We start from the raw sequence: 13,271 nt of genomic DNA on the forward strand, positions 1-13,271 counted from the left end.
AAGTCGACAAATGGTCGAAAAAATCTGTAATCTCGATAAGCGTGCCGAGATTGACATCCGCTTGAATTCCTTATTGGTCACGATGCTTCAAAAATGTATCCATTTTTTTCTATCAAGCAAACCTCGTCTCATGCAAGAGTTCCGGTTGTGCACACATTTGTTTACAACATAAATTATACTTTGTATCGATTTCTTTGTGTTGTGTTGAAATAATTACAAGATAAAAAGAACTTTTTATGTACAACGTTTTTAAATTTTCTGTTGAATCATATACACTTGACTTGACTAGCTTAAACGATCAAAAAAAATTGTACTTGATAGATATAATACAGAAATGTCATATTGATTTCCATAGTAACGCTCGTATATATTAATATTATAATTTAGTTGCTAGGACCCACTTAGCAACCAATAATAGTTTTACTTTTTACGGATTTCTTCCGAAATAACTTTTCATACAAAACAGAATTAACTGAAAATGAGATCAATTCTACTTAAGGATGGCTAAAAGTATTAAAAAAAATGCATTGGCATCGTGTTCTGATATATTATAAAAGTTTCAAATGTATAGCTAGTCGGGAAGTTAGTTAAAAATCGATTGGAAGATCTGTACCGGACAAACAATCACCGGACAAATAAGAATACGAGCTAAGAAAAACGTTGTAATAAAAATTGCGCGAAGTCTCTTTAGTATTTTACTTTTTATAAATTTATTATAAATCATACCCTCGCTCTTTAGTACAAGGTAGTTCTGTTATTACATAAAGATTTTAGAAGTCGTATGTTACAGCGCTCGAAATTGAAAATTGTACGAACCGGAACGCTCGATAATTTTACAAAAATATCAACATATTTATTTAATTTTATGTATATTTTATAGAATATACTTATTAAATTTTCGTTATGGCTTACTTAGCTGAGACGGTCAAATTATTTTCTTGTCACTGTTATAGTCCTCCATTAATTTTGTTCTCTTTATTTATTTAAAAAGACACATTGAGCATATAGCAAATTATTAATTCAAGACGTTCACAATATGACATTTAGAATAAAAAGTATAGGTAAATCAGCTTAGCAAAACAAAAAACAAAGCAAAAAATAATTTTGAAGGAAAGAATCTTATATTTATTTTAAACATTTTGATGACTGGTTAAAGTATTTTTATTACATAACATAATATTCTTGTAAACCTCTCGATCTAATGTTTTAGAATATATTCATATTTCAGTACATCCATGTGCAGTGGTGTTAAGATTTTTTAGTTTTATTAATTTTTAAATGCTTTTACAAAACCATATCTAACGGGTTAATAAACTACCAAAATGACATAAAACGTGGCGGACAGAACTCATAAAGTTCAGCGGATGTCCGTGGCTTAAAGAAAAAGCTGGGATAACTAGGGACTGAGAAGAGTGAAAGGAGCTAAGATAGGACTTCGTCCAGCAGTGCATCAGATTGTAATGACGATGTTATACAATAATTAATTATCTGGCATAATATATAAGTGTATTATACTTAATTCAAGGTACCTAGTGTCTCCAGCGTAGATTATCATATTTAATATAGTTTGGAAGTAGTACACAATTTTGTCGGCGTTTTTGAATCACCGCCGGATTCTTCACATGGAGTGGAGTATACAAGATATTCAGTTATTATGGCACATCAGTTTTATATTATTTCTATTCTGAGAATATTCGTGAACATTTATTGTATGTAGTTTTGTGAAAAAATTGAGCAATCGAAGAAAATAATTGTTTGTATTGAGCTATGCAGAAAGTCTCCGTGATTTAATATCAATGTTATTGCATGGTTTAACCAGGCTGCTATAATTTTCCAAAATTAGTATTAATTAACGATTTTAACAGATATTTAACATTACTTATTGGTATGGCGTCTGAAACAAGAGTCATCTTTATATTCGCTAGATGTCAATCAAAAAGAGAATATCTAAGGATATAATAATCTGTGTAGAGAATACAGCAGATATTTAATGACAACATCATAAACTATGGATTTTATGATGTGAATATTGCCATTCGTGTTACTGCACCCTCTACAATATTGTGAGAATATAGCTAGTTCTTAAACTAACTTCAACGTTCAATCAGTACTTATTCTAAAGGTATCCCTTATTTATTTATAGAAAAACATCCCTTGCTATATTTAACAATATAACATAATATTACTGTAGGAATTCGGTCAGTCATAAATGTGTCGCTTGATTTCAAAATCAGCCAAGTCCATAATAGATGAATAGGAGAAAAACAGTTTTTTTTCTCAAATAGACAGTCAAAATGGTGAAAGTTTATATTATTTCGAGTAAGTATAGAATATTTAAAATTAATAAATTCTGTTATGTTAGAAAGCAGTAGTTCTTCAGCAATTCACAAAAAGTCAAAAATAACTAAATGTGGACTTGGCTGATTTTGAAATGTAGCCACAAATATACTTATTGACTCATGTCTTATATGTAATAATATTTTATAACACTGTCACCATCAGCCGGAGTCGACCCACTGGTGGATGAAGGTCTTCCAGTATTAATTTGCAACCATCGACATATCAGCCTGATATAAAAAAGTCTCGCAAATAACATGAAACAAAAACCTCAAACAAAAATTAGTTTGTTATTAAATGTTTTTATATTTCATCATTTTCTTTCATTTTATGAGTATCATTTTTATATATATTTATTCAATAAAAATATAGTTATCGATGTACTTAATTGTTTTTTTATTCAATAAATATGATTTAGATAATTATGTGTACACCTAAAAAGGAATGGCAAGCACCACGAATTAAAAAAAATCGGTTTATTCTGGCACGCCGACCAAATCATATTTGCCATCCCTGTCCTAAGCGATGAAATTAAATTTCCATTGAAGAAAATTAAGCGTAGTTATGCAGAATGCAGGCAGTCCACACAAACCATAAACTGAGATATAAGCACTTTAGTGTAACATGTGGTTATTTAATTTTACACAATGTGTATGTGCATTTTTTTGTTTTTGAATGATACATTTATAGAACTGTCAATAATATAATATGAATTATTTAAGATATATTTGTATTCAAATGGCTGGCTGCTTTCTACAAAATAGGAAATATCTCTTCATTCTGCAGAAAGCAGCCATATCTGATTTTGTTTGAAGAAACTTCATGTTTATATTTAATTATTTAAAAATTGCTTCCTTCATAATAAACAAGTTGAGATAAATGATACCACGCAAATCGCTTATGATAAAAGAGAACTCACAGAGCTACTACACCGGGTAGAGAAAGAGAGTCGCGAATACGGCCTCCTTATTAAAAGGAATAATATCAAGTTAATGGTGGTCGATCGGGCTAACCTTCTACTAGCAGTAAGTATACTACAAAACGTAGAAACAGTGGATGAGTTTGTATTTATGGGATCGACCATTAGTGGAAATGGCGGATGTGAAGCAGATATAAGAAGGTGCACACAGATTGCGAAAAATACGATGACAAATGATTCAAGGCACAAAAACCGCAAATTTATTATTTACCTAGCAACCTAATACATAATCAGACTAATATGATATCAGTTTATTTAAATCTTGTATCAATCTGGTATCTGCGCATCTATTCTATACACAAGACTGCTATCAGCAGCTATCGAGGGTAGTTTTTCATATGTTTGTATTGAGTATTATAATTGTTACAATAACTTAGCCGTCTAAACAGTAAAAACTGTCTGTCTATCTCGCTCTAAAATTTAGCACAGTCAAGAGAGGTACTGTTGAAACATAGCACTTATTGTAATAATTACAACTAGCTTATTGTAATTATTTTTACAATAAGTGCTAATACTTCGATAGAAAAATATGAAAAACTACCCTCGATAGCTGCCGATAGCGGCTGATACAGTCTTGTGTATAGAATAGATGCGCTGGAAATATAAAAGAACATGGCCAACATATTATTCTTTCTGAGGGGATCCGAACACCTTATATTAGATGCTAACAAAAATTGAGTCCATCTATCGCGCGGACGCCATTGTTTCTGTCAAACATATTTGACGAATACACGCAAGCCGCTCATTTATCATGCCATGTAAATAGAGACGTCTTATTGGTTTTGTTACATAGATTACTATCGCAAGAAAGTTGTTTCATGTTTTGTCTTTATTCAAACAGTGCTGGACTTCTATGTCGGATAATTCTTAGTGCCGGGGCGCATTATGCCAAATATATATGTTATGTTTAAGTAGGTAACTTTTTAGTGTTGGCTCTCGACAATATAGAGACGTATTCTGCAGCTTGTTGGATATTTTGATATATTAATGGCGCGGACCGGATAACCTGCAGAGACTAGTGGGAAAACGAAGCAAAGAAAAGCGACGGCGCACAAGAGTGACCAAGTGAAGTGAGTTTACTGCAGTGCTCGAAATGAAATTTACATAGTTATCAAATTTAATTTTATGTGTATTTTATAAAAATAAGTGTGTTAGATTTTCTATTAAATGGCATATCTAGCTCGGTAGATGTAGGTAGCTAGACGGTCGTCATATTTTTTCCCCGAGACGAAGCGATAATTTTACCAATTTCACGAACTTCTCACGGATTTCAAGTGCTCCGGTGCGCTCCGGTCCATATCGAGCCCTAGTACTGGAGGCAGCCTTCAGTCTGTTCTGAGAGAAACAGTGGACCGTAAGGGGCGAATAGCGGGGCGGCTTAAGCGTCGGCCTATAGCGTCGTGGGTCCCAGGTTCGAATCCTGGGTATGGAAAGTACACAATATTGTTTTTCAATTTGTGTATAAGTCAGACTATGAACCTATTAGGTTGGGCAAGTGGCTGACATCCATTTCTCGTAAAAACAAAAAAAAATGTTAATACAAATCTCTACTCTGTGGAGGCCATTTTGATCTTCTTAGGATCGGACATGGTCAAGAAAAAAAAACAACTGAGAAGCAACATGATATACGGTTCGCGTTATACGCAAGAAACATGGCTTCATATAGCTGAACAATACACACTCTCTTTATATTATTACTCTGAGGTCACAACGCGTTTTGGACAACTGATAACGATCACAAACCGAAAAATGTATGTTTCTGAAGTTTTTCATAATAATGTAAAAATCATCCTTATTTCGACACTGTCGTTATCGAAAACACAGATCGTCGGTTGAAACTCCCGTAATAGTTGCGATTAGACCGGTGTAATCGACTATTTTCTTCCACCAGTCTAAATATTTCTCCATGCCTTTAATTATCACTCCTGACCAAAGAAGCGTTTAAAAAGTGGATGTGGTCATCATGTAAGGGAGCCTTATACGGCAATGATTGGTTTTGTAATCAAAACATGCCATCTAACAGCGTGAGAACAATCAAAATGTTACCTTTGACAGGTGTTTAAAGTATTCTGTTTCATTTTGACATGCGTAAGTAGACCAAGCGTATATATTGTGCCGATAGATAATAATAATTGACTTGTTTATATTTGGAAATATTTTACGATACCTGGTTGAGGCTTGGTAAAAGTTTGGCTGCAGTTTTGTTTTTAGATTTGCAATGCTTAACAAGCGAAAGATAGCAGCATACTGAAGAGAGTACAATAACGGCCTTCTATATTTTTTGTTTAGATGGCAGTGTATGTAATAATAATTATTGCATTGTGTTCGAAACATTGGAAACGGGGACTTAAGATCACTGAGGCCTAACTACAGGACGTGTGTTTTGAGTTAAGCCCGGTTTTGATAAGGCTATAACCATACTTATAATTATATCGACTGCCTAATCTGCGAACCGGCTAACTCCATTTGGGAAAATTGTCCAGGAAGGAGAGAAAACTTATTAATTTAACTATCGAGCGGAATTTAACATTTACAAAAATACATTATTATGTACTTATGATATTGGAAATTTGGCACCTGCAGTTGGGTGTTTTGTGTGAAGAACGATAACGCATTTATTTATAGGTTTAGGAATTTGAAATTTTGTGTGAGTATAGAATACATTCAGAATATCATTTTTGGGGGGAAGGTGTTCCATGTCAGCTATTTTCTGGTATTTTCAGAGGTTAAGCCTGAATAGTACGTAAGATTTGTAGAAAAACTATTTATATCATTATGAAGCTTATTCATCGTCAAATATTTATGTAAAACATTTGATAACTACATAAAGTATTTTTATGACGTAAAATAATATTCTTTGAAACCGTGAAACGTGATAATTGAGAACGAAGCCATATTTTTGTGACATTAATAGGCTGTGATGATGACAAATTTTTCCCTTAATTATTATCTCAAACGATTTATTATAGATAGTTGTAATGTTATAAAACATAATGTAGTAAAATATATTCAGTATAATTATAATATTTGCAGTTTCTATTGGTTCTAAATCTAATGGAAGCGAGTGGACATTTTGTTATTTAAATATGCTACAATTATAGACATACGAAATAATATAAAGCTACGTATCAGAAGGTTTATCATTAATCATTGAATAAATGATGAAATATCTTGTTAGTTATAAATTTATAATACTAAATAGAGACCTTTTTAAAACAACTGTTTCCACGAAATATTCGACCATCTTGATATCCGCCAGACCCACCTGCGAATTGGTGTATGATGTATGGAATCTTTAGCTGGTATTATTTTAACTTTATATGACCAAAAAAATACGCCAACACACAAGTATTGTACAAAAATATGTTTATAAAAGTGAATGCTACAAATTGAACACAAAAATAGGCGAAACAAACACAAATTCGAACATATTATTCAAAAGGAAAACATATTTTGACATTTGAGGACAAAACAAAAAAAAATCTGAAGAAATTTGTATTTGCGTCAATTCTACGTTATGTCATACTAAATCATACATTATAATTTTTAACACTGTTGCAATCTATTTTGCCTAATATTGCAACATAGCAATCAGTTTTCTGTCCCTTTCTATAACTATCTCCCTCTACATTCAAAATAATTATGATTGTAGTAGGTATGTATTTTATAAATTGTGATAGATTTTATTTTATTTCAGTGACATATATCGGGTCGTCCAGTATTGCCATATCTACTAAAATATTATTGAATTGATATTTTAGTAAATAAGAGAATGAAGTTTTTCACCATTTGTATCTACTATTAGTTTTACTATTTTTATTTAATAAATAATACACATGAGGTTTTACGAATTTCACATTTGTTATTAATAAACATACTTACATTATTTAGAACACCCCAAACACATCGCGAAGTAAAAATATCTATATTTTTTACTTAGCCAAAATTATGAATCAACATAGGTTAGGTACCTACTGATGTTTATATTACAGAAAATTTAACTTTTACTAAATTATGAATTTGCGAGATTATAATAATACAGATGATTTTAAAGAATACTTTCATCAAATAACATAATAATGGATGCCTGTACTTACATAATATTTTCCAATGTAATTTTTTTTTTAAAAACTAACTTTAATTTCGAAAGTTTAGCCTGGCAATACTATGAACGTCATTTATTTCAGCGGGAATGCGAAATTTTCATCCTCGGTTTTTGACATAGGTACCTAACAATATTATCACAATTATTTATATCGATTGTACTTACAAAAAATGCCACGAACTCACTATCCGATGGCTGGAAGTTCCAAAAAAAGACGTAGGAGAAAAGATGGAAATATTAATACATTAAAAACACAAAGGTTTGAAATTATTATTTTATAATTTGACATAATTATACATAGTTGAAAAAACCACATTTCACAGAAAATTTTGGTTCACAATATTTATTTATCTTGCAAAAGGAAGTTTTGCGTATTACTTATTAATACACACAATTAAGTATAATGATCATTTGTACTTATATTATTTTTATATTATGTTTGTGCCATGTCTTATTCGAAATTAGTGTGTCTGTGACAAAAATTATAATCTGGTACAATAATTAATAGCAGCTATACATTTTGTTTTCTGTTAACTATCTACTAAACTAATATTTTTGAATGTATTATAGTATTGATATATTGCCGAAGACTATGCCTGAGCATGGAAATCCTCAAAGCATACTACCTGAACCAGAATTTCATCCCACATTTGAACACGAACACGAAGAATTTATTATAGAAAATGAAATTGAAGATTCAAGCCCTAAATTCCGTGTAGAAGGCCGTAGAATTATAGACTTTTCATATTTTTTCCAACAACTTCAATTAATTAGCCACCATGATTCTCCATTTAATTGTAATTTATCACATTTAGAAATTAATCATCTTAAGATTGAGAGATGTGGATTATTTATCGATGATGTGTATGATTTTATCGGTGCAACGCCAGATGGCATCAGCGATGATGATACAATTATTGAAATAAAATGTCCTTTCTCAGCTGCTGGAATAAGTGCAGATGAAGCTATTGTACAGAAAAAAATTAAATTTTGGAAAGTAGATAAAGACAGGAATATGGTAATAGATAAAAATCACGATTGGTACTTCCAGATTCAGGGGCAGCTTCATATTACTAAGAAAGATGTCTGTTTATTTGGAGTTTGGACGGGACATAATTTTCCTGTTAAAATAGAATTAATCAAAAAAGACGAGACATTTTGGATTGAAAAGATTGAAAAAAAGATATATCACTTTTATATGAATTGTCTACTGCCAGAAATAGTAGATCCCAGAACCAGTAGATCTATGAATATTAGAGAACCAGAAAGGCTGAATTTCTAAATTTTTATTTTAAATTTTATTATGCTTAATATATTTTCAACAAGTCTATATTACATCACTATTTTATAGTTCATCAAGATATATCTAATTTACTAATATAGTTTACTGTTACGAGACACCCAGAACGAGTGTAATTTTATGAAATTCAAAATAATATGTATACTTACATCTAAATAATGATACCTGCAGATCTTGCTGGCGATTCCACTGCGCCATATTTTGTATAAGCATTCGTCTCTGCAGCCGTGAGTTTTGGTTCCGTGTAAAAAGTACATTTTGTTCTCAAGGTCAAAAACCAAATTGGTTGTGCCAATGGCTTATAACCATTCCTCATAAATGATTATAACTGATATCACCTCATAACTGATCAGTGCCACGCACGAGTTAACTCGCGGGATCTTTTAAACGTCATAACTTCTGAATGAACTGTTTGTGTATATTTTCTTAACAATATTTATCATTTTAGTGTGAAAATATTCACGTTAAACATGTTGATTTGGTAAATTTTCACAAATATTTATCATTCTATTCTTATTTCATATTTTTTAAGGGATTCATTTTATTCCAAAAATAACTGACCTACAAGTACCCACCTGGTAAAAATTGAATTTGGATTGGATGGAATTTCCTAGTAGATGTTCCAACTAAACAACATGACGCTTTCTATATATTATTTACTGTTAGTTTTGAAATTATTGTATTTGAAATAAATAATGTATCAATAATACACATAGAAATCAATAGATATATAAAATAGATATCACAGTTTAAAAATCAGAAAGATCAATGCATATTACCATTGTTTATGTTACAATATAAAACAACATTTATCATTGAACGTAGGTACCAAGAAAAATAGACTTCATTAAATTGTGTCAATATAGTATATACCCGATATAATTATATAAATTATTATATTGTTAATTACTCTGTGGGGTCCATATATACTGCTTCAATTGTAATTTAATTTTACAGTATAATTATTTATGTTAAGTACTTGATTTACTTATTATATGTACAAATGTAATATACTTACCTACTTATTAGGATATATCTTGGTGAATTTTAAAATAAGAGGAAATTAAATGGAGGTCATCGTGTCTAACTAGACGTTGTTAAGTCTTATATAAATATTTATACATTATTAAATTGTTTTTCTGTTTTTTATTGATGTAAAGACATGGCATGTATTCAAAGTAATAACAAATTAGCTGTGTACTATTTATTTAACTTATATTAAAACCCCAAGATTGATTTCGTCTTACGACATATTTTATTCTTCTAAGTTTTACTATGACATTGTAATATGAACCATGGATATAGTATAGTACTTAAAAAAATCAAAACTGGTAATATATTATTTCAATATTTAATAGTCAATTTTCATTTGAAGTCAGCATTTAATTACTGGTATAACACATAATTATTAACTGATATCTACAACTTCAGATGGACAAATTAATTGATATATCATATTATCAGTTTTCATTTCCTTTCAACAATGTATTCATTCTAGCAGCTATTTTAAATATCTTACTAGTTTTTATGTCATGGCACCTTACAAAGGCTCCGAGCAACCGTATACTGAGCTTCGAGAACAGATGTTTACGACGGATACTGGGTGTGCGGTAATTTTAGAAGTAACGGGAGATAAAAGAACGCACCAAATAGCCTCGCATCACGTTGAGAGTGAATACGCAACTTTGTACCTGGCCCGGCCACGTGCTGCGAGTGCCTGAAGAGAATCCCAATCTGGTTTGCCTGTTCTTCAAGCCAACCGGATTCCGGCGTCCTGGATGGCCGCTAAATACTATCTATATAGCATATCTGGCGGAGTTACGGGCTGCTAGTATGACCTGGAACGATGCAAAAAAACTAGAGTGACAGAGATTCTTGGAGGCGCCGCATTGTATCCATATGCTGCAACTAAGATGCAGATATAGCCGAAGAGAAGAATTAATATACAGCATCTAGAAAACTTAAAGTCTTTGAAATGGTGTTAGAAAGACAATGTTTCTAATATCAAAGTGATATTGAGGATGAAAAAGAAAAGACTTGGAGAGTAAGCTCTACCAAATGACATACCTGATATGATACAAGTAACTGATATGCAAAATTATATTATATTTTAGAATATTATGAATCAATTTAGCAACTTTTATATCATTATCGATAATAAATTTAGTGCAAAAATGTAATTATAAAATTGTTTTATTTTTTAAATATGTATGCGAGATAGATATAGCTATAGGTTACAAACATTAGTCACTTTATATTTACCTTTTGTAATTGTACTATTAAATCTATAAAATGGGTATATATGCTTGATGGTCTACGTCATAAATAATATTATATGAATCACGCCATGTTCGGATCGTACGCCGAAAGTCGGATTTATTTCATTATTAATTAAAAGATTTATTTCATTCCATCTTATTCATATGAAACCGTCGACAAGCAAAGATCTCGGTAGACATTTTCTCCATCTGCAAAAAACATAACATATGAACTGTTAATAGTGTGATTTTTAATCTTTTATAGTGTGCGACTGTTTGAAGAATGGTAATTAAAACGGATTAGTGATAATACAAAGCATCAAAAAAGATTGATTAACTAAAATAAAGTAATCAGGTAGGTAACATGTTTAATAACAACTAGAACGCCTTAGATTATATCAAACAAATAAATATGAAATCACAGGCATTCTCGCAATAACCTCCAAACTAACCACGCAACTAACCTCAAAAAAAGTAGTCGGAATTATGAAACATTGAAAGTATGTGTAGACTAAGAAAACAATAAATTAACACTTGAATAATATATGCAAAACACACAGAATACTACTACAGTAATAAATAACATAATATTGTACTTACAGATAGTGTTTCTTATTCCTGATATAAAACACAATTCCTTCGTTAGGTATCTTGCAATTTGCTATCAACATAATCTGACAGCAGAGAGTTTTTTCTATTAGTCTATGGCCAAAAATACGGATTTACTTGGCCGGCTAAAAAAAAGATTTTAATATAGCAAGAACATTTTGAATATGCGACAAATAAATAAAAGTATATATAATATAGTTGTTAAAAAAATCTGTGTACATTATAAAATATATTTAATATTATAAATACATATATTTTTTAAATTCATGTTATAATTTGTAAACGACGAAGCACGTCAGCTAATACGCATAGTAAATGTTTAAACTTTGGTAATCAAATTCGAATGTGACAGAAAGAGAAAGAAAAACTTTTTAATCATATTAGCATGCGTAAAAGAGATGTAACATAATATCACTTTCACTTTAAAAATCATACCTAGTATTCAATGTCATAGTTCAACTTTAAATGAAAAAACAGAAACTCTAGGTAAGCATGTGTGCCCTTAAGCAGTTGATATTTATATTGACCATGTCTGATCTTAATAAGGGCGCGAACACACGGCATTGCATTTAACGTGCGTAGACATGCGTCGACCCCAGTCATATTTGATTCCAATTGCATCCAATTAGAATCACCAATTGGATAAAATAAATCATATTGGTGATTCTAATATGATGCAATAATTGGAATCAAATAAGACGCTGTGTCGATGCACATCCACTGCAATGCCGCGTTTCTGCAGCCTTAGATCATAATGTGAGTCTCCACAGAGTGGGGCTTTGTTTTACAATTTTTTTTAAATGAAATGCTCAACATGTTAGGTTCATACTTTGACTCAAAACAAAAATTTAAAAAACAATAATATATATTGTGTATTTACCAAACTCAGGATTCGAACCTTGGATCCACGATATTATAGGCTGACAAGTTACGCTCTACCAATGTACCTACATATTATTTCAGATCTTTCCCCTGTGTTCCGGTTGTTTTTATTACGAATGTTTTAAGTGTTTTATTTGGACATGAGTTTAATATCGATACAATACGGTTATAGGTATATTAATAATACAACAGCTGAAACTGTGAAACGATCATATTCTGCATTCGTACAAATTTTCAGACACGCATATTAAATAAAAAAAACTAATAATGTGGATCGTATTAAGGGGGGACATGCTCGTCGAAGGTCAAAATTGAGTTTTTATTGTATTTTCAAACCATGATCCTGGACACTCCTTTAACGTTGTAGATGATCTATTTATATAATTTTGAAGCCTTATTATCCTTTATAGTTATTTTAAACATTTGATGACTGCATGAAGTATTTTTGTTACATAAAATAGTATTCTTTTAAACCTCTCGCTCTAATGTTTTAGAATATAGTCATATTTCGGTACACAACTGTGCAGTGGTGTTAAGATTTTTTACATTTATTAATTTTTAAACGCATTTATAAAACAATTAGCATAATTTATTACGAGATAATTTTTGTAATATATTCACGATAAAAAATTATATTGATAATCTCTGTGATCCCAAATTTGACAAGAATTAGGCATTTTATTATTCAAAAAATCGGCAAGATTAACACATTTGAAGATGATTCTAAAGATACTTATTATAAGCTATGTCTTTGACCATTCAAGTGTGATAAACATCTTATAAATAATGATTGCTTTATAA

General features: G+C 30.8%; 1 long non-coding RNA gene across 1 annotated transcript; it reads right to left on the reverse strand.

The window, feature by feature from the left end:
* Positions 1 to 9,872: 9,872 nt before the first annotated feature.
* Positions 9,873 to 11,655, reverse strand: LOC147070194 (uncharacterized). Its single transcript, XR_015070965.1, has 3 exons — positions 11,580 to 11,655; positions 10,984 to 11,189; positions 9,873 to 10,559 (listed from the first exon to the last, which is right to left on the reverse strand). It is a non-coding gene; the product is annotated as an uncharacterized LOC147070194 (long non-coding RNA).
* Positions 11,656 to 13,271: the final 1,616 nt, after the last annotated feature.

Source organism: Rhyacophila brunnea, unplaced genomic scaffold (genome assembly GCF_057557595.1).
Source record: "Rhyacophila brunnea isolate RB1 unplaced genomic scaffold, BYU_Rbru_1.0 scaffold_22, whole genome shotgun sequence".
In the NCBI taxonomy this organism is placed as follows: domain Eukaryota; kingdom Metazoa; phylum Arthropoda; class Insecta; order Trichoptera; family Rhyacophilidae; genus Rhyacophila; species Rhyacophila brunnea.